At 54.4% G+C, this 20,793-nt stretch overlaps 1 protein-coding gene across 7 annotated transcripts in view; it reads left to right on the top strand.

Annotated features, from left to right (window-relative positions):
• BAIAP2 (BAR/IMD domain containing adaptor protein 2) overlaps positions 1–20,793 on the top strand; it is a 94,777-nt gene that overhangs the window by 28,219 nt on the left and 45,765 nt on the right. The window contains exon 1 of one of the 7 annotated variants that reach the window (XM_075904082.1): positions 15,205–15,295. The exons of the other annotated variants lie outside the window; for them this stretch is intronic. The gene's annotated coding sequence lies outside the window, so the exon portion shown is untranslated. Of the gene's footprint in view, positions 1–15,204; positions 15,296–20,793 lie in introns of those variants that run through there. 7 annotated transcript variants of the gene reach the window in all.

Here is a 20,793-nt window from a genome sequence, read left to right as displayed (position 1 = left end):
GTCAGTAATGTTTCAGTAATCGCGGACTCTGTCACTTCTGTATTTTTAGGTTTGATTTTTGTCGTGGGGGGGGGTTTTGTTTTTGTTTTTTCCAGTGAGGTGAAACTTGACTTACACGAGGCAAATCAGACTCTTGAAAGGGTACAATAGTCTGGAAAGGTTGAGAACCACCGAGTTAGAACCCGGGCATGTGGGAAAGTCCAGCAGTTAAGTTCGAATTTTGTTTGCCGTCTTGAAGAAAGCCAAGTCTGACACCGCTGAACGATAAATTCTGCAGGCCTAGCATGTAGAGGAAAATGTCCCAGAGTGTTGGCTGCTTAACCTTTTCTCTCCAGAAGCCTACACGTTCCTACTTTGTTGCCATTCTAGGAAGAGAGACTATTGTCAAGTGAGTCTGACCCTCGTTAACTTTTATAACGGGGAATATTATGAGGGTAAAGTCTGTGTCTCCGCCTTCCAGCCTCTTATAATATTTGCAGAATGAACTTGTGAGTGTAAGTATCAGAGGGGTAGCCGTGTTACTCTGAATCTGCATAAACAACAAGAAGTCCTGTGGCACCTTATAGACTAAGATTTATTGGCGCAAAACTCTGACGAAGTGGGTCTTTGCCCACGAAAGCGTATGCTCCAATAAATCTGTTAGTCTACAAGGTGCCACAGGACTCCTCGTTGTTTGTGTGAGTGTAGTGAGCTCTTTCCCTTTTGACTAAATCAGAAGTGGAAAAACTGACGTCATACGTTTTCTTCTTTGAGAGGCATCCTCGTGGCTGCTCTGCTCCAGGTGCCTTCACTTGAAATTTTTACACCACATATGTGCGGTGCCTGCCTCATACGCCAGCAGTGTCCCGGTATCGTGTCTGCACGGCCCATCTCCTCTGTTTCTTCTCTACACAACCCAGCTTCAGTTATTTTAGTTGTCTGTGTAGTTAACGCAGTTGTTTGTCAGATACATTTTCTCCCCCCCTTCCCCTCTGCTTTACTCCCCCCCCTTTCCTCCTGCCCCCCCCCACCCCCGTCAGGCAAGGGGAGCGAACGTGACTTTGTGTCGCTGGCCGGGCCCCCTCGACTGAGATGTGGCTGCCCACCCCCTTTCCCTGCTTGTGTTCGTGTCTGTCGGCGTCTCTCCCGTGACGGTTATCGGTGCTGAGAAGTGAGCACTGGGCGACCTGCCTTGTGTCGCTGCCCCTCCCATGTGCGCGCAGTGCCTAGCACAATAGGTCTGGGTCGTAGCTAAGGCTCCTAGCTGCTATGGCAACAGCAAGAATGAACAGAGGAACGGTTCAGACCCATCTGAGGAGCTGGGTACGGCTTTCCCAAGAGGGTTCTCGCTGGGAACTTGAGTGAAGAGTGCTTGGTTGTGGTGGATCCAGTTGGGTTTGGGCTTGGCACTGTCTTCAGAAAGTGCTTGTGGAAAAACTTCAGTCAAATTTTACAAAAGCTTCTAAGTCACCTAGACCTTGGCCAAGGGACGACGTTTTCCGAAGTGCCTATTGCGTAACACTTAGGCCTTGTCTATACTTACCCAGAGTTCCATGCTCTGGGGATTGATCTTCCGGGGTTCGATTGAGAGGGTCGGGGAAGGATGGTGTCCCCTGGTACTCCACGGTGTTGCGAGTACGGGAAGTCCACAGGAATGTTTTTCCCTCTTACTCCCCTCCCCCATGTAGCCCATGTGTCCTGTCTGCCGACTGGTGCCCCAAAGGGCATGAACAGACCAGGGAATCAAGTGATCCCTCCCGTCACCCATTTCCAGCCTCTGACACAGGCTAGGGCCATGGTCCCCAACACGGTGCCCGCGGGCGCCCTGGTGCCCGCCGTGTGATCAGGGCCAGCCCCGTTCCCCGGGCGTGTGGCGCATAGGTGGCCCCGCCCCCGGGTGTGCGGCAGCCCCAAAAGGTTGGGAACCACTGGGCTAAGGGCACCTTCCTACCCAGCCTGGCTAATAAATATTGATGAACCTAACCTCTGTGAATGCCTCCACTTTACCTAATTTATCTAGGAATGCGATTTAAGATGTGCAGCTCCAGCCACGCTCATCTCGTAGCTGGAGTTGCGCATCTAAAGTCGACTTTCTCCCCCCGTGTAGACCTGACCCTCGATCCTAGTGACGCACTTGGGGTGGTAAAGGCAAGCGTTTGTCTGGAGTTGCAAGCAGTTGTAGGCTGGTAGGGACCTAGTGCGCACTGGGATGGGGAGTCCAGAAAGTGTGTGTTGGGGGGTGGAGAGGAATTGTGATTCCCCATTCCCAGGGCTCCCTGCTGCCGCAGGCACTTGGTCTGTCTGCCACAGGAAGCAGACGAGGGTGGCTAATCGCTCATTCGTCTCAGCAAGTTACCGGCTGAGACGGGGAACAATTTCCTTCCGGGATTTGCCTCGGACACACGGTTTGCTGGATGACAGAATTCTATTCAAACTGATACCCCCCCTCCCCCTTAAGCTCCTGTACGGGGAGCTGTTTGCAAGTGGAGAAGACCCGGCTCCCAAACCTTTAAAAACGGCCCTGGTGAGGCAAGATTTCAAATACGCCCTTTCGCAGTAGCAGAGGGGATGCACGATAAACCAGGGTCCCTTCGGCTTTGCTTTTCCTGGGGGCTGCGAGGGATCTCTGGGGTCTGTCCTGCCAGAGCAAACCCTGGCAAAGGTTCCTGGCCCGCCCCTTAGGAAGGATCCTATCCCAGAACCAGAACACTGCCTGCCTTCATTCTAGCATGGAGAATGAGCTGGGATGTGTGTTGTACTTGCAGTTCTGCACAGGCTCTTTTTGGGGGGATAAGGCAAAACGCCACCTTAATTGGTAATGCAGACAGCAGTCAGCACTGTCATATGCATATGATATATTACTTACACACACCCATCCATCTTGTTGTTACACACACACACACACACACACACACACACACACACACACACACACACACACACACACACACACACACACAGAGCCTTGTTGTTACCAATAGCTGCTCCCCCTAACTTCACTGGCCAGGTGAGTTAGATGGGGGGGCCCGGCTTCTGCTGGTCCAGATCGGTGCTCCAGGGGTGACCAGACGAAAACCCGGGGTCCTCCTGCAAGACACCTTTGATTTCTGGTAGCTCCCCTCCCATGCAAATCTCATCTTATGCATATGCAAAATCTGTGGGCGTCGTCCTATGCAGATGCAGTTCGTCAGCTGTGGCGCCTTCTTCTGCGGGGTGTCTCAGTGCTGCCACATTGACCTTCAAAGAGGGGGGCTTCCAAACGCAGGCCCTTGCTGCTGCCTCCTCGGGCGTATGGACGCCTTGTCTTCTTTCAATGAGCCCGCTTACCGGGTCCCATTGTTCTTGAGCCCGGCTCCCATCCCCTCTCCAACCTTTGCAACTGTTGCTGGAGGTGCTGGCCTTCCGCCTTACCCATTCACACCTCCTTCACTCAGCAGGGCCATGCGTCCAGCAAAGGGGGGCGCTCTGTCCTGGGACAAGGACGTTCTCTTGCCCTTATTTTTAGGGTCTCTAAAAAGGACTTGAGACAAAGATGAAAACGTCCCAGAGAGCGATTCATGCGGCGGCGTCTCTGCACGGGTGCAGGGCTGTCTCTGCTTGTGCACCCGCATCGGGCACCGTGAAACTTGGGGCACCAGATTTCCCGAAATTTCATGGTGCCCTATGCAGCTGCAGCCCCTGCTTCTCTCCCCGCCCCTCCACCTGCCAGGGCTCAGCACCCAGCCTGGGTTCCCCGAGCGGCACTCGCGGGGCTAGAGGGACTAGCGGAGGAGGGCAGCCACACAGTGGGCAGGTGGAGAGACGCGTCACTTTCTCTCCAGCCAGCTGCATGGCCGCCCGCTGCTCCTCCAGCCTGTCTCCCTCCCGGCCCTGCTCCTGTCTTGCCAGCTCTCCCAACTGGATGGACCGGACATCCTTGCAGGAAATGGTGTCCGGTCTGCCCTGTTGGGAGAGTTGGCGACCCCTCTCTCCACAGCTTCTGCTCCCCTCCCCCGGGCACAACGTCCTGTGCCATGTCCTCTGGGCCTTGCATTCATCTCTTAATTGGATTTGCCGTTGTCTCAGGGAGCAGCTCCCTATGGCTGCAGAAATGCTGACGGGATGTTCAAGGGCAGTGGTCGGGGTGAGGCAGCGACCGTGGACGCAGCAGGACGAGGGGCCAGGCGCCGCTGCGGTGCACGGGGAGCTGCTCCGAGTGGAACACGTCTGCGAGTGGGCTGCACCGGAAAATCCAAGCCGAAGGTCGGGGACCGTTGCCCAGTGGGTCAGTTCCATGCTGAGTCCCGTGGCTAATCCTGCCGTGGAGGGGGGCAAACCCCACTGCTTAGTCACTTAAGATGGGGCCGGATGCAGCGCTGGTGCTAACCCTGACCTGGCAGCAGAACGGGCTCTCTGCACCTGTGATCTTAGGAGCTAGTCGGCTGGAGCGATGACTTGTGCCTCGTCCGCGTAGGAAGCCGTATCCTGGCCTGGCTGGAGCTGAATGTTTCTCCGGTTTACTGGGGACCGGTGCCAACGGCGCCTGCTGGGGACGGAGGAGGGAGAGAGAATCTCTGCTGCTGTAGCTTCCCACTGCTGCTTTGTTCTGAAACGCACAGCTCACTGAGCCGCTCGCTGGCCTCCCTGCAATCTCGCTGGAGGCACAGCTGTGGCACTCACTCCGGATTCAGAAAGCAGACACACGGAGCAGTGTTCCCTGTAAGCTGAGCACCTAGGCGGCCGCCCAGGGGAGATCGCAGTGCTGCCCGGCGGATTAGCCGAGCACCCACTGCCGGCAGCATGTGTTTCTACTGGTGGTGCACATGCCTCGGTGCACCTAACAAAATTTATTCTGCCAACGGATGGAAAAAATTAGAGGGAACATTGCAAGCTGACTCCGCTTCTCCTCTCTGAGCTCCACCTGTGGCTGGCTGCCCTGCCTCTCTTCAGCTGCATGGCAAGAGTAGCCGCACACCTGCTGCCTGGGAAGCCCTGTGGGTAGAGAGGAATTGCTGAGGACAGCACATGGGAAGTTTAGCTGCTTGACTCTTGACCGGGAATCCCGGCTGAACGCGCAGAGCTCGTGTGTCTATTTTAGAGGGCTGTTGGCTTGTCCAGCGGGACACTCTTGATTCTGTGCTGCTGAGCCTGGCTCTCTGGCTGCCTCCAGCACTGACCCAGGGTTGGGCTCTCAGCCCAGTGCAGCGTAACAGCGGCCCTGTGATCAGCTCGGCTGAGAAAGCTCCATCACAGGGACTTTGCCGCCGCACCAGTGTTCCCTGTAAGTAGAGCGCTTGGGAATCCGCCCAGGAGAGATTCAGGTGCTCCCCAGCTGACTGGCAAAGCACCCACAGCCGGCAGTGTGTATTTTGACTGGTGGTGCACGTGCCTGGGTGCACAGAACAAAACTTATTCTGCACATGGATGGAAAAATTTGCAGGAACATACATTGCTCCGCACCCAGCTGCACAGCCCGGTGGGACCTGAACTCCAGAGCAACGATCTCCCTCTGTATAAAGTGTTAGACGACGTAAACTCATAGCATCTGCCCTCTTTCTTACATAAAGAGAGAGGGAAACAGCTGCTTCCTTCCCCCAGTAACAATTAGTTAGGCTGGGTTTATTAATAAACAAAAGTGATTTTTATTAAGTAGAATTTCAGTGGGTTAGAAGTAACTGTACCCTGAACAAAGGAAGTTACTAAGCAAATTGAAACCAACCACACACCTCACTCACTCACTCACTCACTCTCCCTCCAACTAAGCCTCACAAACCTCCCAGTGGTTCTAATCCTCTTTCCCAGTCTGGGCCTGACCCTTCCCCGGTTCACTCTTAGATTTTCCCAGCCGTCACCTTGGTGGTAACCGGGGGTGTCCTCACATCTGGCAGCCCCCTCTAGGGCAGGGGTGGGCCATCACTTTTGAGGTGAGGCCCCTGCAGGAATTTGGTAAGTGATCAAGGGCTGGGGTGGGGTTTGGAATGGGGGTTGGGTGCAGAAGGGAGTTTGGGGTAGAGGACTGGGGAGTGGGGGCAGGGTCTGGGTGGAGTGGGGGGTTGTGATCTGGGGCAGTGCATTAGGGTCCCGCAGGGCCTATGGGTTCGAGAGGATTTTGATTGGGAGGAAAGTTGGAGGAGGGGATGCGGGTCTGAGAGGGGGTTGTGACCTGGGGTGAAAGGTTGGGGTGGGGGACCTTGGTGTAGGAATGGGGAGGGGGAGCAGAAGGTTTGGTTTGGACCTGGAGCAGGGAGTGGGGTGCCGGAGGGGCTGGTAGGGTTGCCAGATATCGTCTCACAAAAATCCTGAGCGTGGCGGGGGGAATTGTTGAGCCAAAAAAAAAAGTCACTGTGCCTTTAAATTCCCGTACACCCCTGCCAGACGCGGCAGGGGGAAAATGTCCCCACTGGCCTTATGTCGTGGATATTTTACATGACCCGTATTTTCTGGGTTTTGTTTTTTTTAAACTGGACAGAAGATGCAATTACTGGACTATCTGGGCAAAAACCGGACACCTGGCAACCTTAGGGGCTGGGGTGCCCGGTGCAGGCTCTGGCTGAGAGGCCTTTACCTAAGCAGCTCCCGGCCAGCAGCCCAGCGGGCCCCTGAGGCAGGCTGCCTGCCTGCCGCACCCCACTCAAAGCAGCCAGCTGCGGGGGCCACATGCAGCTCTATGCGCCACACACCCTGGGGGGGACCCCGCTGCCTGTGACACAGTCCAGGCAGCTCTTATTGGCCAGTTTCTGAAGCCCCAAGAGGCATGCAGCCTGCAGAGAGCACGTGGCCCCAGCAGCCCTGGCCCCAGTGCGAGCCCGTCCAAGGACCGCACTGGGCCGCAGGCCGGATGCAGCCGTATTTTCCCCGCCCCCTGCTTTAGGGGCTCCTCTCTTAAATAGGTTGCACAGAAGGTGGGAGGGCTTTGTTTGCAGGCCAATCCCCCTCCCTCCACGTGGAGAAATATGAATTTGATGAGACCCCAGTTCCAGTGACCTACACCCATGAGCTTCATGACCTAACCCTGTCTGCAGACTGGGCTCCTAGGAAAACCAAACCTGTTTACAGATCGGTGTCTTATCCATGAGCCATCAGGTTTCTGAAATACAGTAATTACTCGTTTAACACGTGCCCACTTAACACGCAATAGTTTTCGCAATAGCACGGTTTTTGTTTTGGGACCGTTTTTCAAATAACACGAAATAATCAAGTAGTGGACTACTTCGCGCGGCAGTATACGTTGGTGAAAACAGTGGTAACATGCATAAGCGGATGAATTCACATGGTCACAGCGCGCCTCCGCTCACTCACGTGTTTATCTGTGTGTTTTAACAAACCGCGGCGACTTGTGTTGCTAGTTATTTTGTGCTGCTAGATATCAAATGTTGACGTTGACAACTCAGCACCAACAAAAATACAGGCAGTCCCCAGGTTACGTACAAGATAGGGACTGTACGTTTGTTCTTTAGTTGAATTTGTATGTAAGTCGGAACTGGTACATATTGTAGGGGAAACTCTAGCCAAACATTTCTCCAGAGCTCAGTTTTATTCTCTCACACCTCACTTCCCTCAGTCCTTTATTCTCAAGCTGAGGTGTCTGCTGAGAAAAGCCGCTCCGCGTCTCCCTGGTCTGCTGGGGGGGGGGGGGGGGCGCTAGCTTCGCGTCTCCCTGGTCTGCTGGGGGGGGGGCGCTAGCTTCGCGTCTCCCTGGTCTGCTGGGGGGAAGCAACTAGTGCGGGGTTGCCTCACCCCGTTTGTAAGTAGGGATCTGATGTCACTGGCTTCTGACTTTTCAAATGATAATCACCAGAAGTATTTTACATAAGGTGTTTTCCAGGGGGTGCATATTTGTATTCAGAACCCTATTTCCATAAAGAATATGAAAGGCGTTGTCCGAATGAGCATGCCCGTTTTGCTGGTAATCGCTTGCCATCCACTTCGACTCAAGTGAGCGCTAATGTTAATGTTAATGTAAAAGAATCAATGGACACAAATCTGATATTAGGAATGGCAACATACAAAAACCTGTAGAGGAACACTTCAATCTTCCTGGACACACAATTGCAGATCTAAAAGTAGCCATCCTGCAGCAAAAAAACTTCAGGACCAGACTTCAAAGAGAAACTGCTGAGCTACAGTTCATCTTTAAGTTTGACACAATCAACTCTGGATTAAACAAAAACTGTGAATGGCTTGCTAACTACAAAAGCAGCTTCTGCTCTCTTGGAATTCACACCTCCAGATCAGCTGCTAGAAGTGGGCCTCATCCTCCTTGATTGGATCCACCTGGTCATCTCCAGCCTGATCCTGGCCTGCATATTTATTCCTGCCTCTGGAAATTTCCACTACATGCATCTGACGAAGTGGGTCTTTGCCCACGAAAGCTTATGCTCCTACACTTCAGTTAGTCTATAAGGTGCCACAGGACTCCTCGTCGCTTTTGCAGATTCAGACTAACACGGCTACCCCTCTGATACTTGAATGTTAATTCCGTCTCCTTCAACCCAACAGCAACAAAATCTGCGGGACGTGTTCCCCTGTGGAAATCCAAAGGTCCAAATACACCAAGAACCTTCTTAAATGTATTGCTGTCTTTTCGATGGACTGTCTGTTCGTGCCTGTATTGACTTTCCCAGCCTCTATGGTGTTCCTGTTGAAATAGGACCTATTATGCAAATAGACTTTCCTGTTTACATAACCAAAATATATTTTCGTGAGACTGTGGAGTGCTGTTCAGTGAATACCTGCTAAGAGAGGGCCTTGTTAGTGGTCGTTTCTAACCAGCCTCTGTAGCGCTGTAGGACCCTCTGTTTTATTTTTAGTTACTCTTAAATTGTACTGTCTTTTTTTAAAGACATTCTCTACCGGATGGGGCTTCCCCTTTACCTACCTTTGAAGGCTGAGCTCTCAACGAGGCACCTGTCCCTTTAACTGGGACTGGCTACAGCCCAACAAATGGCTGATTTTCAAGGAGCCAGTCTCTTCAGTCCAATGAGTAACCTTGATACGCCTGACAAATTTCAGACGGGCGCTTGTTTTCCTGGTCTCTGCCTTTTGGGTGGCGGAAGCGCCAGTGAATGGGGAGGCTGTGCTCTGCAAATTCTTATCACCGTCCAAACATCTGCTGGCGAACACGAGAACAAAAGCCCTTTTTGGAAAGGGAAGAAGATGGAATGGCCCCCCCAGATAGGATTCTGGAAAGGAGAGAAGCAGGCCTAAGATTGCTGCACACGGGTGCTGGGGGATCCAGTGCGTGGTGGTGTACGTTGATGCATTAGGCACCTTTCTGACGCCCACGGAGTCACTGTGTGAATAGTTAAATGGCTGATCTCTCCTTGCCTCTTAAGTGCACTAACCTGAGGGAGGGGGTTGTGCCCACGAAAGCTCATGATGCCATCTATATTTTTGTTATCTAACTGAAAAAACTTAAATGAACGATCCTGCAGCACCTTACAGGCTAACACAGCTGCCCCTTTGAAACCTCCAACCTTTCCCAGCTATGCTATTTGATCAGATATATACAAAAATAAAATATGCCTGCGTACGTGGAAAGCAGGCCGAAGATTATTAGTAAGTTGACTTCCCAGTTAAATGCCGTCTCCCTTTGTGCTCTTAGCTACTACTTGATAAGTCTCGATGGAAAGGTTAGAGTGAAATGTCTGTCTCTTCCTTTTTGCTTTGGGAGCACTTTGAGCCTCGTTAGATTCCCTGGTTTCTGTAAACTTTCATGCAAGCGGTTGTTTTTTATTAAACTGTAAGAAAAATGTGATTGCGAATCCATAAAAAAAGGTCATGACAAACTTGGAGCTCCTTGTGCTTCATTTTTACAGGAAACGTTTTCTAGATATCGTTGTTCCATCACATGGGGAGTGATTTGTTCTCCCTTTTTCCTGTGATAAAACTGCTCATGCCTTAGGGTTTGTCTTCCCTTACCCCCAGATTGAAGCTCCAGAGATCAATCTCCCGGGGTTTGATTTAGAGGGTCTAGGAAGGACCTGCTAAATCAACAGCTGATGGCGCCCCTGTCGAACCCAGTACTCCACTAGGTCATGAGGAGTAAAGGAAGTTGACAGAGTTTCTCCTGTCTGTCCCGCAGTAGGGACGCCACAGAAATTCAACCGAAGATACGTTGATGCCGGCTGTGCTGTTAGGTCGACTTTCTCCAGTAGTATAGACCTGGCCTTAGTGTGAAACTGGTAACCAGAACCTTTAAATTGAAAGTCTCCTCCACCTGCCTTCTAGGAGAGACTTGCTCTGCCCAGACAGGCTTGCTTGTTCAGGTTTAGCGCTCACAAGCAGATTCTGTATCCTGCACGAAGACATCTACAGCAGCCATGCCGCTAACCCATTGATGGTTCTTGGTCCCCGACTGCATTTGGGCATAGGAGGTATCGTTTCCTCTTCTTTCCCCAGCTTCACTGGAGTTACTAGTGCTGAACAGCAGAAGGTTCATGTAATTTCTTGCTGGCTGAGTCTCTGCCGTTGTAATGAGGTCTGTATATTGATGCCCTCCTGTGTCTGCTAATTAGTACTTTACCCTGAATATAGTCGCTACTTCTCCCCTGTGTGAGCTGCCTGGGTAATTGGCCGTTAGAGATTTGCTGATGACTGCGGGGGAAGAATGCATGTATTTGGAGGGAAGCAGCTGCCAAAGAGAGAGAAGCTGACCCTTGGTGCAGAGTCTCTTTAACATATAAGTAGTAAAAATGCAGCTTGACAACTGCTTAGTTTAAAAAAATGTTACGGAAAATTAATAGACTTTTGAGTTTGCTTTAAATGCAGCGAAAAAGCAGGTGCCCTCTTCTATGGCTTCTCTCTTCTTAAAATAAAGAATCTAGAGCCTATTAAACTCTGTCTAATTGTTGGATGACAATAAAGGATGGGCCAGAATTGATCAGCCGCAAAGATGATTGTTTTCCGTCTCTGCTTTCCGGCAGAGTCCCTAGGGCTGGTGTGTGTGTTGCTAATAGAACTCTGGCAAATGCTGTGTGGGGGTGTTTTGGTTTGGTTTCATTGAGAGCTGTGGAGAATGACATTGTGGCAAAGCATTGCAAGAGGAAAGGGCGTGTGTGGACCACGCTGGTGCCAAACACGGGGCTGAGTGACCCACCCGCTCCCTGCCCCAACTGCAGATGGATGACGCGTTGGTCTTGCTCCCTGTTGCTTTTTAGAATGGGTGGAAACAGTTGCGTCCTAGACTCTTGTTGCTTAGTGGGGGTGTCGCTATTGAAACCAAACGGCTCCTTCACCGGGATCCCTTCTGTACCGTTTGCTGCATTTCAGCCGCTGGGAGCTGCCGCTTGGAGGCTGGGTTTTACAACGCGTCTAACGCTGAGAGGGGGCCGAGTTGGTGCGATGTGCGGTTAGAATAGTGTAACCCAGACACCTAGGCTACGTCTACAATTGCGGCTTCTTGTGCAAGTAATATGCAAATGAGGCTAAGCATGGAATATCGCTGAGCCTCATTTGCATACCTAATGAGCCACCATTTTTTTCAGAAGAGGCTCTTGCGCAAGAAGACACATCTACACTGCCCCTTCTTGCGCAAGAAAAACCCTCTTGCGCAATGCTTACACACCTATTACTTTTCAGGAAGAACGGCATTGCGCAAGAGGGTTTTTCTTGAGCAAGAAGGGGCAGTGTAGATGCGTCTTCTTGTGCAAGAGCCTCTTCTGAAAAAAATGGTGGCTCATTAGGTATGCAAATGAGGCTTCGCAATATTCCACGCTTAGCCTCATTTGCATATTACTTGCACAAGAAGCCACGAGTGTAGACATAGCCCAAGTGTGGTTACTGAGCAACAGTTAAGACCAAGAGACCTCTACAGCATGGGCTGGAAGCCAGCTGGCTTTTAGCTCAGAGGGTAGAGGCTCCTATACTCGGCTCCTAAGGTCCCAGGTTCAAATCTGCCCGCTGGCGGTTACAATAGCTCTCTGGGGGCTGTTGCGTTCCGTAAGAGTCCGCGGAGCAGCTGTTTGTAGCCTCAGTAGAACTGCGCTCCAGCCCCCGTTTCTCAGTGTCTACCCAGTGCAAGGCCGGGAGATCACCAGCACGTCCGCCGAGATGAAATGGAGCAGGAGCTCCAGACAGCCCCCCTCCTCCAATCTTCCAAAAGGTCTGAGAACAGCTGGACTTCCAGGGTGAAATCGTGACCCCACTGACATCCATGGGGCCAGGATTTCACCCTGATAAACGTTCCTCTGTTCGCACCCGGGGCAGGGATACGTTCCCCCCGAAGATGCGGCCGCAGCCTGGTTCACCAAGTGCCGTGGTCCCAGCACGCAAGCGCTTTCCCACTGGGGAAAACAAAGGCACAAAATTCGCTTTCTGGGCTTGTCTTCCGTCTCCGCTGGCGGCGCGAGCTGTCCTACTTCGGAGGCACGGCCATGCCCGCTCCTAGCTGCAGGCGCCTTTTGCTCGGCGTCAAAGGATTTCGCTGGAGGCTCCTAACCCGCCGTAGGAAATCGGCTTGATCTCCGGCGGGCGTTTCGGGGCACGCAGGCTGGCGAGCCGCCTGCTTTGTTGGTGTCCCCATTTTTATTTCTTCACTATTCAAAACGCCTTTGTGCTGTATCCCCGGGGCAGCAGTCGAGCCCGGAGGTTTTCAAACAGGCCGGAACCCAGGACTGGGGGGTGGAAGGCCGGGCCCTGGGGCTCGTGGCTGCAGGAGGATCAGGTGGCCGGGGGGTGTTAAGGCAGCTGCCTGCCTGGCCTGGCCCCACAGACTGCGCTGCACCCTAGGAGTGGCCGGCCGGCTCCTGAAGGGAGGAAGCGCACCGGGCTCCGGGCACTGCTTCGAGCGCTAGCTCCGCGCTCCCATTGGCTGAGAACCTGCTGCAGGCCGCTTCTGGGGCGCAGCAGGGTCTGCGGTGCCAGGAGAGGCAGGAAGCTGCCTTCGTCCCCCCTCCCCCCCCCCCCCACTGCAGCACTGATCAGGAGCTGCTCCTGCCCCAGCCCTGCCCCCTGCTACACCCCAAAGCTCTGATTCCCAGCCCCAGCCTGGAGCCCCTGGAGTTCCATTCTGTTGGGTCGCGGCATCAGCATTTGTCTTCAGCTGGGTCATGAGGAAAAAAGCTGGAAAACCCCTGCTCTGGCCTCCCAGTGCGTGACCTTCGCCCCCCTCCTCTCCCGTGTTCACCGTAAGGGAACCTCCTGCACAAATAGGACAACCCGGCTTTTCCGTATTTAAGAGCCGGATTTCCCAACGTGTTGGTGCTGCAGGGCTGAGGAAAGTCAGACTGGCTGCCCGGGCTTCGAGTCACCTTCTCCGTGGACCACCCCTGGGACGGCTCCCCTGTTAGGGGAGGGAGTGAAATAAAACCGCTGCCAGTCCGCTCCAGGATGCGCTTTGCAACCATCGCCGTGCACATCGGTTCCCCTAGAACTCAGCTTGGTTTCCAGGTGGGCTTCCGGTGAGCAAACTACGGCCTAAATGTGGGGCTGCAGGCTCGTCTCTGCCCCTCGGCTGACTGTCTGAGCGGTGACTTTTAGAAACAAGCTGCATTCCTCTCCTGACACCTCCTGCTCCGTCGATGTCCCATTTACAGTAGCGTTGCGTAATCAAGACCTAGTTTTGAAGTGGGGCCAATTGATTTAATTGACTTTCCTTAATTAAAAAAGGTGGGAGGGAAGAGCCTGCCACTTTCTTAATCAGGTGCATGTTTCTTGTCTTCTGAACCAGAGCGGGAGAGGCCCTGGTGTGGAACTGGGACAGGGCAAGGTTTCATCAGCATGATTTGCGTTCCTCTCTGGGCAAAAGGAAGCGAACCTGGACAGTCTACACGTATCGATCTCCCTTCTGCCACTCTTAGAATTGCTTTGTGATGCTTCCAAAAAGTGACCTGATAACCGGGGAGCAATCCAGAGATGAGGGCCACTCTACCAGCTGGTTTTTTATCGGTACAGCCTGCCTGTGTAGTCTCTAAGCCGGGGTGGGCAATCGTTTTTGTAGAGGAGGGGCCACTTCATGAATTGTGGAAGGTAGTCACAGACTGGCTCCACCCCCCAGAAGGGGCGGGGCTGGGGACTCGCCTCCCCCAGAGCTGTCTGGGGCCAGAGGCAGTAGGGTTGCCAGGTGTCCAATATTCACCCGGACAGTCCGGTATTTTCGCCTCCTGTCCGGTTAAAAAAAAAAATCAGAGAATACTGGACACCTGAGATGTCCGGTGTTCTCTGAATTTTTTCCCCGGCCAGGAGGCGAAAATGTTGGACACCTGGCAACCCTACAAACAATCAGTGCCCAGCCTCCCCTCCACTCCCCCCTCAAGCCCCACCAGCCCCCAACACCCCCAGCCCCCATGCTTACCTGGATCCCCAAAGCTGCTGGCACAAAATGGGTGATGGCTAAAAGACCTAGGGCAATGCTTCCCCTGGGTCTTAGTGCTCAACCTCTCCCCCGTTCCTATCCCTGCACTCACTGTTAAGGGGACATGCTGTTTTAATGCTGTTTTATTTGAAAAAAATATATATATATTTTTTTGGCTTAAGTCCTTGGAGTCTTTTTTTTCCCCCCCTCTCAACAACTTCCCCTCCCTTCCCCCCCCCCCCAACAGAATTTTTTCCTGGTGTTTTTTTTGGGGGGGGGGGGGAGGGCAATATTTTTGTTTCAACCATCTGGCAACCCCAAGAGGCAGTGAATTAAAAACATAGCAAAGGGCTTGCGGCTCCTGGCCCTGCCGCTGCACGTAGCCTGGCAGCCGCCCGGGGGTGCGGTGGCTATTTAAAGGGCTCACGGCTGTGGCCCCTGCCGGGATAGCGCTGTTCCCATGAGCCATTTAAATAGGATCCTGCTGCCTGAGCCACCATCTGGGAATTCAGTAGCCCGGGCAGCAGTCTAGGAATAAAAAGCAGCCAGATGCCATCCGGGGGCTCGATCGCCGCCTCTTGCCCAGCCCTGCTCTACGCAGCCCTCTGTGGTCTGATGCACGTATCTGTTTGCTCTGCATAACGCAGAATGGGTCTGTACCTGGGGCGGGAGGGAAATACTGGGCGGGGGGGTGGGGGTGGGGGTGGAGACCAGCCTTAGGCCTGGAAAACCTCGAGGTGAAACCTCTCCGTGCAAACAGAGGCGCAGCCCTGTTCTCCGAGTTCCACCCTCTGCCGGGCTCGCATGCAAACTGGCCTGCCCCTGGCTGGCGGCAGCCCCGCACAGGCGTGTGACACAACCCGTTCGGCTGTGTCTCCTGGGCGGGGTGGCTTCTGGGGGACTGGCCCTGTGAGTCAGAGCGGGACGGAAATAGCAATTTCAGCTGGCTGCCGAGCCAGTGTTTACATTCTTTGCAACCATGACAGTGCCGTTCGTTCGCTGACTCCAGGACTGGCTTCTCCCGGGGTTGCTGTCTGGCCCCAGGCAAGTCTTAGCCACCCCGGCACTCCCCTGTCCTGGGGCGTGGGGTGGGGTGAGTCACTGTGTCACTCGCCAGTGCCCTGCGTGGGGATGGGGGCGTTGGCGTTTCCATTACAAACCCTGGTTTGCGTGCTGCAGAGCCCCTGGACCTGGGAACGCCCTGGCACCGGAGTCGTCCTGGGAGCCTCTCAGCCGTTTGTGCAAAGCCCTGCACAGCTCCGGGGCCTGTGGGTGCTTGCACGGGAGAAGCCAGAAACCCCCCTTCTGAAATGGATGGACTTGGCATCTTTTTCCGCTGCCGCCATGGTCACACCCTGCAGCCGGGTGATGGAAACTCCCCCTCCCTGCCACAGACCGCTTTAAAAATCTTCCCCATGGAAATTCAAATTTAAACCTTTTAGTTATTCAAGAGTTTAACCCCCTTCTTGCTTCCAGGCCCTGGTTATCTTAGCAGCAGCTTCAGGAGAAGAGAGGGTGGCTTGTAGGGACGTGCCTCGCTGGAGGTGAGCGCTGTGAATATGCCAATGCACCCTGCAGTCTGGGAGGGGCTGATCTGGGCTTGAAAGGGCAGTTTTTATCGGCCGTTAGTGTCCCTGCAGCCATGCTGGAGGAAACCTGGGTGGGGAGCTGCTGGCATTGGCTGGCTCGCTGGCAGTCTGGTGTAATCAATCCATAGCACGTTGGGTGGAGAGTTACTCATTTGTGGCACATTTCCTGCCTTTTTTTCAAAGTGGGGTTGGTTTTGGTACTGGTCCCCTCCCGCCTCGCATTCCCTGTGTGCGGAGCACTTAGTGGCCACCCAGAAGAGGTAGATCCGCTGGAGGGCAGGGATAGCGTCCGGAGTGACGTAGGCAAATTGGAGGATTGGGCCACAAGAAATCTGAGGTTCAGCAAGGACAAGTGCAGAGTCCTGCCCTTGGGACGGAAGAATCCCAAGAATTGTGACAGGCTGGGGACCGACTGGCTAAGCAGCAGTTCTGCAGAAAAGGCCCTGGGGGTTACAGTGGATGAGAAGCTGGATAGGAGTCAACAGGGCGTCCTTGTAGCCAAGAAGGCCAATGGCATATTAGGGTGCATTAGGAGAGGCATTGCCAGCAGATCCAGAGATGTCATCATTCCCCTTTATTCGGCTCTGGTGAGGCCACATCTGGAGTATTGTGTCCAGTTCTGGGCCCCCCACTACAGAAAGGATGTGGACGCATTGGAGAGGGGCCAGCGGAGGGCGACCAAAATGATGAGGGGGCTGGAGCACATGATCTACGAGGAGAGGCTGAGGGACTTGGGTCAGTTTAGTCTGCAGAAGCGAAGGGTGAGGGGGGATTCGAGAGCAGCCTTCAACTTCCTGAAGGGAAGTTCCAAAGAGGATGGAGAGAGGCTGTTCTTAGTGGGGACAGATGGCAGAACAAGGAGCAATGGGCTCAAGTTGCGGTGGGAGAGGTCCAGGTTGGATATTAGGAAAAACTTGCACTAGGAGGGTGGGGAAGCGCTGGGCTGGGTTACCTAGGGAGTAGTGGAGTCTCCATCCCTAGAGGTGTTTAAGTCTTGGCTTGACAAAGCCCTGGCCGGGTTGATTTCGCTGGGATTGGTCCTGCCTAGAGCAAGGGGCTGGACTTGACCTTCTGAGGTCTCTTCCAGCTCTATGGTTCTATGATTCTAAGAGATTCAAATGCTGCCCTTGATTAGCACAGCCTTCCCCCCTTCCCCCACCCAGGCAGGTGTCTTTATTCTGGTGGTGCACAGCCACATGTGCCTCGGTGTATATAACAAAATTTATTCTGCACACAATGGAAAAAAATTAGCGGGAACATTGCTCTCTACCTCCTTCTGCCCCAACGCTTTGAGGGCTTTGGTCTAGTGAGGGGCAAGGAGAGTTTGGTGTGGAAAGGAAGCTGTACAGCAAGATGTAAAACCTTTGCCTGGAGGAGTCTAAGGGTGAGGCTTGAGGGATGTGGGGGAGGGTATTACCTCTCCCCGGGGGCCCTTTCATCTCTCTGAATTAGCCTGCAAACGTTTTGGCACCGAGATGGTGCTCCCTGGTTCTTTAACGGGGTGGATACGCACGGGGCTGGCGTGAGTGTGCAGCTCAGAGGAACGGTCCCGGGGAGGGCGCGGTGTATGCCAGACAGTCCCCCATCCCGGTGGCGAGTCTGAGGTGAGTTTTTCTCCCAGGAGGCTGGCTCCCGCTTCCTGACTGGAGGTGGGAGGCTGAGGCGTCCCCTCAGCAGAGTGCTGGGAAGATAAACACCCGCGTTGCCGCGCTGTCCGTGGAAGGAGTCGCGGCGGCACGTGCCTGGTCCTTGCTAGAGAGAATGGCTCCTGCCCTCCATTTAACGTTCCCATCTCAACCGGAGCGCGACTTCCTGTAGGGTTTGGGGGGTGACCTTTTGCCCAGACCTTCCCTTCCACGTGGGAAGCTGCTGTCGGCGGCGATTTGTGATGGGAGCAGCTGAGCGTTCCCGCTGTGAGAATCTCCCGGCTGCTGGGCTTTCCGCTGAACGTTTACTCTGCTCCACAAGGCACCAGGGGTGAGATTCTGTCGGCTCCTTGAGGCATGGGGGCACCCTCTGGTCCCGATCCTGACGCTGGCTTTTGGAGAGGCTGCCGATGGGGAAGAGCCTGGGCTGAGATTGCTCAGAGCCAGGTTCGACCAGCTTGCTCTCCTCTGTCCCCTGCGGCTTTGCTTCATGTCCGCCGCGCTGCTCGGCGTTCTGGGGAGTGCTCTTGCACCAGCGTCCAGACGTGCAGCGATGCCCCGGCCCTGTCGAGCCGGAAGGCGTTCAGACGTCACCCGCCGAGTACTCGAGGCTCGCACGTGTGGTTAGATGTGGTGGTGATTTATTAATGTTGGAGAAAATGCTTTGAGAGGAAGTGTGAATAAATTCAGCCCACGAGGGGAAGGAATCCCTCCCCACCGCCGTTCTGTGCTGCACAGCCTGGTGCGTTTCACAGTGTGCATGGTTCTCCGCCCTGTCCAGCCTCGCCCTGGTCCAGTGGTTCGGCAGAGTGGCAGCCTTACGGCCATATTTGCAGCCTATTGTGGGTTAAAGTCAGACCCCCTGACTTAATGTTTACTTGGATCTGAACCAATATTCCCCTTCATCTTTTTAAATCCGTGAGTGGATTCTTTTTCCATCCATGTGCAGAATAAATTATTTTCTGTGCGCTGAGACCTGATGAATGTGCACCACCAACAGAAACCCAAACCTAGCTCTAGGTACTCTGCTAATCAGCTGGGTGGCTGAATCTTTCCCCAGTAGCCACACAAGAGCCTATCTCACAGGGAACACTGGTCTTAACCCTTTTTGAGCATGTCTGATTGAGGGATGTAATAATGTAGTCAATGAACCGATAAGCAAAAGCTTATCAGTTAATGCTATAGAGTATAGACTCTGTGCATTTCTTCCCTGCCTGCCCGCCTCCGGCCAGTACGGCTCAGTCCTGGCTTGCGTCCCGTCTGGGGCCTACCCACGCTGCGACTCTGCATGTAAAGCGTATTAGGAGGCATGCAGGCAGGGCGCCCATCTCCGTTCTGGCTCGTGCCAGGCCCAGGAGCTCGGACCCCTCCCAGACCGCGGCTGCTGCCACCCTGCACTGTGGCCTCTGTATGAGAGGCCGCAGTGCAGGGTGACAGGCAGCTGGTCCACGAGGGGAGCTGGCTTTTAAACGGGCCCCTCTCCTGGACCAGCTCCCACCTGGCACCCTGCGCTGCTGCTTCTGGACCAGAGGCAGCAGCGCAGCGTGGCAGGGGGCTCCGTGGGAGTGAGGCTGGAGCACGCTGGCTGCCGGCCCCGCCCCTGGGGACTATAGAATAGTCGAGGAACCAATAAGAATTCATGAGGTGAATCGACTATTCAAGGAACCGATATTTAACATGCCTAGTCTGATTTGGGCACCTGTGTGCTGCCCAGGAGCCTGTGCTTGCTCCCCTCTCTCCTCCCCCCCAGTGCCTCTGCTTTGGCACGATTGAGCCATCTGAAGCTGGTCCCCTGCACGGCAGGGCGGGCTGCTGCCGGTCTTGCTGCTGCTGCTCAAATCCGCTCTGTGGGGAGTGGTCTCGAGTGAGAACTCTCTTGGGTGTTGTTCCGTCCCCTTGCATCGTCGGCCGCGTGCAGCCTGGCGGCTGAGCTCTCGCTGGAGCAGAAGGAAGCAGCCATGTGGAAGAGAGGCCTGTGCGGCGGCTTAGAACGGCAGTTCTTGCCAGGCGCCCTTCCCACTCGCGTTTTGGGAGGGGGTGGATAGTCAGCAAGGAGGCGTTTGGCGGCCCGGACTCTCGCCATGTTCCCGCTTGGGTTGCGCAGTGGCCGGGACGGGGGTGAAGCTGCAGCGGGATGCGGGCGCTTCCCTGTAAAATACGGGAGGAAGGCGGCCCAGAGAACTCCCGTCCGAGGGAAAGGGAGACTCTGTGGGGACCAGCTGCATGCAGGTCCCCACAGAGCGCCGGGAGAGCCCCGACCGGCCTTTGGAAGTGACGAGAGTGAGAGAGCTGAGAGGAAATCAATATATTTTTTACTCTTCGTTCTAACTGCATCGCCCCTCAGGTTCAAAATGGCGGCGCTTGGTGAGCGAGGCAGGGCTGAGCCGGGGTTAGTGGCTGTAACGATGGCTGCCGTTCCTGCACTGTGGGGAAGGGGTCCCCCAGCTTTCCTCGATGGGAGCTGCGCCATCTTTGCATGGTGGGGCCGTGAGCGTCCTCTCCAGGCCCTTTGTCGGCTTTTACTCCACGTGGCTGGATTTCTGCGTCTTGCTGTCTGTAGGGTCCTCTCTCCGGACAACATCTGCTTGTGGGACTGAAGAAACTCCCCTCCTTAAATGTCTCTGCTCCATGGTTTTGTTACAGCAGAGTCTGGCGCTGGCGGGTGGTCCTTTTCTCCTGTTGCAAAGCTGTCCCATGGGGGACTGGGAGGTTGCCCTTTATCCTGAGGGATCTCTAAGGACTTGAAGAAAACCTGCCTGGCTTTAGAGAGAGAGGAGTGGGCCTCCCGTTACAGACAGGGTGCGGACGCATTGGAGAGGGGCCAGCGGAGGGTGACAGAAACGATTCGGGGGCTGGAGCACACGACCCACGAGGAGAGGCTGAGGGATTGGGGCTTGTTGAGTCTGCAGAAGCGAAGAGCGAGGGGGGATTTGAGAGCAGCCTGCAACTCCCTGGAGGGGGGTTCCAAAGGGGCTGGAGAGAGGCTGTTCTCAGTGGGGCAGGTGGCAGAACAAGGAGCAATGGTCACAAGTTGCAGTGGGGGAGGTCTAGGTTGGATCTTAGGGGAAAAACTCTTTCCCTAGGCGTGTGGAGAAGCACTGGGCTGGGTTCCCTAGGGAGGGGTGGAATCTCCATCCCTAGGGGTGTTTAAGTCCTGGCTTGAGAGAGCACTGGCTGGTGATGGAGTTGGGTTGGTCCTGCCTTGGGCAGGCGGTTGGACTCGATGCCTGCTGAGGTCTCTTCCCGCCCTGGGGTTCTCGGCCTCCCCACTGAACTGAATTCTCTGAAGGAGGGGAAGGGGGACAGG

Source organism: Pelodiscus sinensis, chromosome 20, assembly GCF_049634645.1.
Source record: "Pelodiscus sinensis isolate JC-2024 chromosome 20, ASM4963464v1, whole genome shotgun sequence".
NCBI classification, from domain to species: domain Eukaryota; kingdom Metazoa; phylum Chordata; order Testudines; family Trionychidae; genus Pelodiscus; species Pelodiscus sinensis.
Note: the sequence above shows the minus strand (reverse complement) of the source record. Positions and strands in the feature narration are given on the sequence as shown.